Source organism: Echinops telfairi, unplaced genomic scaffold (assembly GCF_000313985.2).
Source record: "Echinops telfairi isolate 266 unplaced genomic scaffold, ASM31398v2 ScPeMD7_70;HRSCAF=299, whole genome shotgun sequence".
NCBI lineage: Eukaryota > Metazoa > Chordata > Mammalia > Afrosoricida > Tenrecidae > Echinops > Echinops telfairi.
Window position 1 is genome coordinate 45072385 of NW_022103968.1, and position 6788 is coordinate 45079172.

The 6788-nt window shown below is 42.3% G+C and overlaps 1 protein-coding gene across 1 annotated transcript in view; it reads right to left on the reverse strand.

The window, feature by feature from the left end:
* PCDH15 (protocadherin related 15) overlaps positions 1-6788 on the reverse strand; it is a 952716-nt gene that overhangs the window by 656843 nt on the left and 289085 nt on the right. The gene's annotated exons all lie outside the window — the stretch shown is intronic.

Sequence of the window (6788 nt, forward strand, 5' to 3'; positions counted from 1 at the left end):
AGGTCTTTCCTCTATTTTCCTTGACTTTCCTCCTGTCCCACTATCATGCTCAGTCCCCACCAGGGTTTCAGCAATTCCTCTTTGTTTCATTACCCTTGATCATGCTCTACCAGGCCTCCCACACCCACCTCACCACCAATTTGGATCACTTGTTGTTCCCTTGTCCCTGGGTTTGTTAACCACTTCCTTTCCTCCCACATCCCCCTCTCCCATGTCCCCCCAGAACTGTCAGTCCCATTGTTTTCTCCTCTAGATTGTTCATCCAGTCTATCTTATTTAGACAGACCTGTCATAACATTTCATACATCGCTTATATCAAGCATATTTGTATATATGTTACCATCATCATTCCCAAAACATTTTCTACTTGAGCCCTTGGTATAAGCTCCTGTTAACCCTCCTCTACCCTCCCACCCTCATGAACCCTTGATCTATTATATATTGTTATTATTATTTTGTTTCTTACACTGTTTCCCTTCACCCACATGTCTGATTATTTGTTCCCTTTTTTGTGTGTGTGGGGGGGTGCTATATATTCAACCTTGAGATGAGTTCCCCCATTCTCCCCCTTCCTCCTCCCTGACCATCCCCCTTCCTTTTGATATTGCTGCTCCCACTACTGTTCCTGATGGGTTTATCTGTCATGGATTCCATGTGTCAAGAGCTCTTATCTGTACCAAGAGCTCTTATCTGGCTAGACCAGATTTGTATGGTAGTTGGGGTGGAGAAGGATGGAGGGGAAAGCATTCAGGAACTAAAGGAACGATGCATGTTTTTTGGTGCTATATGGCACCTTGGTTGAATCATCCCTTCCTTATAACCCTTCTGTCGGGGTGAGATAGTTAAAGTTTATTGTGCCAACCTGACCAATAAATTCATGTGGGGTTAATTGAAGGGCAGAGAGATAAATGGCTTGGTGAGCCTTGCCTTTCTAGTTCTGGGGTCTCTTGCTTTGTGATGGTCCGACCAGAGTGTAGCTGCCTTAGCCAGTTCCCTGCTTCAGCTGGCAAGGCTCACTTCCTGTAGGACGCCCCCCAGGAGAAGCCGCATGGACTTACACCAATGCAGCCCTGGGTGCTGGAACAGCCATGTGGAGACCCCTGTCAGTGCTGAGATGCTTACATTCACTGACTCAGGTTTCCCTCTGCAGTCAGCATCATTGCGTGTGTTTTGTGAGATGGAGGCATGTGTTTTGTGAGATGGAGGAGGACTTTGTGGATTGGTGTTGGACATATAGGTTAATGTTTGACTTGTGGGCTTGGGCAGCACTGGGTTGGGATGTTTTCTTGATGTGCACTTCCCTTTTATATAAAATTCTCTATTATACATATGAGTTTCTGTGGATTTGCTTCTCTAAAGTATCCAGACTAACACAGGGGTGATATCCAATTGTCTACAGATGGACTTTGGGTCTCCACTCCAACATCCCTCATTCATACAAAAGATCTCTTTACTAAACCATAAACAAGACAAAGACAAAATTGAATCACCCAGATGAGGGTGTCTCTGTGAGCAAGACTTCCCCTCCCAGGGCTGGCCAGGAGAATTGCAGCAATCTACTTTCAAACATACTGTCTGGGAAGAAAGCTTTTTCATTGTGGCATAATGGAGCTGAATTTAAGTGGAGACTGAACACTGGAGCAAGTAGAGGAAGTGTTGGAAGTGCTAATCAAAAGGTGAGTGGTTTAACTTCATCAGCTGCTCCATGAATACAAAACAGAGCTTCCCGCTTCCTTTAAGATAGACAGCCATCAGAACCCAGTGTAGGGTGGCTAAAAGTTAGAATCGACTGGATGGATGTGGATTTGGGATGATAAACACACTAAAAGCAAAAGCAAAACAAAAACTTCACTGCTATCAAGTTGATTCCAAGTCAGTTCCTGGAGCCTGGTGCTCAGAATTCAATAAATTTTAATCTGAAATTAAACACAGGTATCAGAAGATGTGTTTATATTCAATAGAAATAGTTTGGAATATTGATTAAGCACTTTAAAATGCACTAAGATCTCATCCTAACCTAACACAGAGACACTATCTCAGTGTCCATTCATTTCCCTGACTTTCCCAAGACTCACAGGCATGGGATAGGCAAAGAATATTAGTGTGTAGTAATTCTATCCTTCACAATTAACATCCAGCAGGGCAAAGACATGGAAAGCATTTTATTTTCATTACAATAGTCCTACTATACCTAGTGAATGACAAATCTACCTCATCATGAGAACACCAGTATTTATTTTTGAGAAACTAAAGACTTATGAATTTCTATTAAACTCAATGTATCCTTTATTTACCATGCGAATGTCCATGGGTCAGATTTTCTGACCCTCTGGTCAGTCTTCGAAAGTCACTGGTCTGCGACCCTCTAATTGAGTTCAGATTGATATGTGGAGTACAGCTCAGGGTTAAGCTTCTGGAACGCAGTTTATGCCCCGGCATTGTGATTCACAGTTCACTAGCGGTGTCACCTTTTACCAGTGACGAACTTTAACCACAGCTCAAGTTTCTTGCCATAAAATGGGACATCTAACCAACAGCACACAATTCAGTGCAAAAAGACAAGTGGAAAGGACTTAGTATCAGTAAGTAATACTATATGTGAGTTATTAATTGCTGAATTCCATACCTTTGCAAATTTCAGCTTCCTTGTCTACTCAAGATGTATTGATAGAGAGGACAAGGATTTGCTTTAGTGAGGGAAAATCCCTTTAGACATTTACTATTATAGCATAACAAATAAGAAACCACGGTCATTTAGAGAGAGGGAAACCCAGAGATGTAAACAGAAGCAGAGAAATCGATGATATCAACTTCAAGTTTATTATTATAAAAAAGTAGGTGATTGAAGTTTAATTAAGATCAAGCAGAAGTGTCAAGAGTGAGAAACAGACACAGAAACTTTCCCAGATTATGAGCAAGTTTCATTTCTAAATCTGCTTCTAAGTCTAGTTTGTGAAGAGCAACAGTTACATGCAGTTTGTTTCTAACATCAGTCAAATATTTTTCCTAGAACATATAGCATAGAAAGCACACTACATGCTAGACATAAGTACTTTCAGCTATACTGAAACATCTGTACATAATGCTGTTGTTGTTCGGTGCCTCTGAGTCAGTTTTGACTCAAAGCAACACTATGTACAACAGAAGGAAACTGTGCCCTGTCTGCGGCCATCCTCACGATTGTTCTCATGTTGGAGCCCATTGTGGCAACCACTGTGCCCGTTCCTCGTGTTGAGGGCCTTTCTCTTTCATGTTGTCCTCCATTTTAGCAAGCAGGATGACCTTCTCCAAGGTCTGGCCTCTCCTGATAACTGGTCCAAAGTAGCTCAGACGAAATCTTGCCATCCTTGTCTCTAAGGACCGTGCTGGCTGTAGTTCTTCCAAGACTGATCCGTTTGCTCTTTGGCAGTCCATAGCACTTTCAATACTCTTCAAAACACCCAAGTTCAAATGCATCCGCTTTCTTTGGTCTTCCTTATTCAATGTCCAAAGTTCACATGCCTATGAGGCAGTTGAAAATACCATGACTTGGGTCAGGTGTACTTAGTCCTCAAAGCACCATGCTTCCTTGGCAACACTTTAAGGAGATCCTTTGTGCAGCAGATTTACCCAATGCATGTGCCATTTGATCTCTTGACTGCTGCTTCCATGAATATTGATTGTGGATCCAAGCAAGGTGTAATTCTTGACAACTTCAATCCCTGGTGACATAATGGGTTCCACCCTAACCAGAAGGTCAGTGTTTCAAACCCACCAGTTATCGACAGAAGAAGGAGGAGGCTATCTACTCTTGTAAAGATAAAGATTTAAAATCTTAGAAACCCAAATGAACAGTTCTACCCTCCCCTATAGAGGAGCTCTGAGTTGGAATCTACTGGATGACAATGAATTAATATAAAATAGTAATAAAAGAAATGATGTGATATCTGTCACAAAGTAGTGCCTTCCATCCTGAAGAGAGAAAGAGGAGGCTTTCTACTCCCATAAAGAGTCATGGTCTCAGAGACCCCCAGGGGCAGGTCTACCTTAACTTATAGGGTTGCTGTAACTCACCATCAACTTAATGGCAGAGTTTGTTTTCAGTGTTCCAACCCAAGGAGCTCTTGTTGCCACACTATTGGAGATAATAACCCATTGCTGTCCTTATGGGTTTGAGTAGCTAGTCTCTCCGAAGTGAACCACCTATTCTTTTATTTGAATCTGTTCTTAATCTGAAAGCTTCATTGAAACCTATTTGCCATGAGTCACCTTGCAAGCATTTGAAATACCAATGGCATATTTCCACATTAAAGCAACACACAAGCCACCACAGTATAACAAACTGGCATACCGATGGTGGAAAATACAGGAATAGAAGTGGAAAAATGAGATTTAGAAATGAAAGTAAACTATTATACATACATAAGATCCAGGAATTGAGAATCCATCTATTTGATTATAAGGCATTTTCTCTTTTTAACAGATACTAATTCATCTCATGGTTAAACTTTCATATAAAAACACTCTACCTCCCATTGATATTGGGGATATGCCTGGATAGAGACTTCTTGATTTCTATTTCAGTAATCCCCAGGATTACATTCTCATTTACTTTTGTTCAAGTGACTATTGAGATTCATAATTTTCCTTGCTTTTCCAATCTTCATTAGCTCACCAATTTCCCTCTCCCAAATTCTGAATTTTCTTTTGGAAATCCCTAAACACTATTTGAGCTGTATGGTGTGCTTCTTGCCTATTTAGATATAGTGGGTCATGGCTGCCAAATATACATGCACTTGTCCAAAACCTCATTGCACTAATACATAAAGCCCTCACCTGTTTTTCTCATTGAAATAATATTATTCTCAGAAAGAAATCTTTAAATTTTCTTCATATTGTATTGGATGATCTACAATAAACAGGGAGTATAAGGTTTACATGTTAATTCTTTTTCTCACTATCACTCTCATTTATCATAAAAGTTGTTTTCACATGAAATCTTACTTTAAAAAAATAAAAGTCTAAAGATACAAAGAATAGACTGCTTCCACATGATCATTTTCTATTTCACCTCCAGAATTACAAGTCATGTATACCACATGCATAGTAACTATGTCCTCATTTGCCTAAGGGGAAGGCATGCAAACACATGACCCTGGCTACCCCTCCACCAGGACAACTGAATAAATCAATCACCAGTTGCCATCGAGTCCATCTCAAGTCATGACAACGCCATGCCTATCAGAGAAAATCAGCTCCATAGACTTCTCAAGGCTGAGTTTTGGACGCATATGACCAAGTCTTCCTTCTGAGCTGCCTTTAGGTGGATTCTAACTGCCAGCTCCCCTTTCCTGTTTTGTACTTTTCTTGGCTAACAGCTGAATGCATTGCCTTCAAACAAACGGAGTGCAGGGCTATTTCATTTCTGGCTGGGACAGTCCTACCCTGCCCTCGGGGCTTGTCATGAGTCAGAAATGACTCGATGGTGGAGAGTTTGGTTTTTCGGTTTGTACAGTTGTTAAAGTGCTGGGCTTACTCACCAAAAAGTTGGTGGCTCAAACACACCGGCTACTGTGTGCAAGAAAGGTAGGATCTCCTATTTCTTTAAAGATACACAACTTTGAAAACCCTATGAGCCAGCTTGATTCTTGCTTGACGAAAGTGAGAAGGATGTGAAGCCCTTGCTGTTGAAGATTGTGACCCTCCAAAGAGATGGGCACTCGATGTAAAGAAAACCCAAATCCTGCCAACTGGACCAGTAGGTAGCTTCAGGGTCAGCAGAGAAAAGAGATAAAACAGAGGAAAGTCGCCAAGGATTTCTTCTTGCTGGATTCCCAATCACTGCTCATGGACACAGCAGTGACGAGATGAAGCATTGCACTGCACTGATAAAACGGCTGCGCTCCCCGCCACGGATGCCATTCAAAGCAACCCTGTGGGGCAGGCTAGAACTGCCCTGTGAGTGTCCAAGAATTGTAGCTATTTATGGAATGGGAAGCTCTGTCTTCCTCCCAGGGCATGGCTGGGGGTTTCCAACTGCTGACCTTGAGGTTAATTTAGCAGCCTAATGGGTAACCACTGTGCCACTAGGCTATGTGAGACCTTTAGAAAGCATTAAAAAGCAAGGAAGCTCCTTTGAGGCTAAGGGGGGCCTGACCTAAGCCATGGTATCACCTAATATGCAGGTGAAAGTTGGACATTGATGATGAAGGCAGGCCACACAGGATTGATACATGTGAATTATTGTGCTGGTGAACAATAATGAAAGTTCCCTGGACTGCCAGCAGAACTAACCAGTGTGTCTTGGAAGAAATACAGCCAGAGCGCTCCTTAGAGTTAAGGATGGCAAGACTTTCTCTCAAGTACATTCAGGTGATATCAATCTCTGGCGAAGGACATCATGCTGGGTAAAGTAGCATGGCCATGAAAAAGAGGAAGACAACCAACAAGATGGTTTGACACACTGGCTGCATCAATGGGCTCCAACATAAAAACAGTTGAAAGGAAGGGACAGAACTGGACAAATGCTGGATAGGACAGGCTGGATGAGCAATCTGGAGGAGAAAACAATGGGACTGACAGTTCTGGGGGTGGACATGGGAGAGGGGGAGGTGGGGGGAAGGGAAGAGGTGTAAACAAACCCAGGGACAAGGGAACAACAACCGATCCAAATTGATGGGGAGCTGGGTGTGGGAGACCTGGTAGGGCAGGATCAAGGGGAATGTAACAAAGAGGAAGTGCTGAAACCTTGGTGGGGACTGAGCATGATAGTGGGACAGGAGGAGAATCAAGGGAAATAGAGGAAAGAG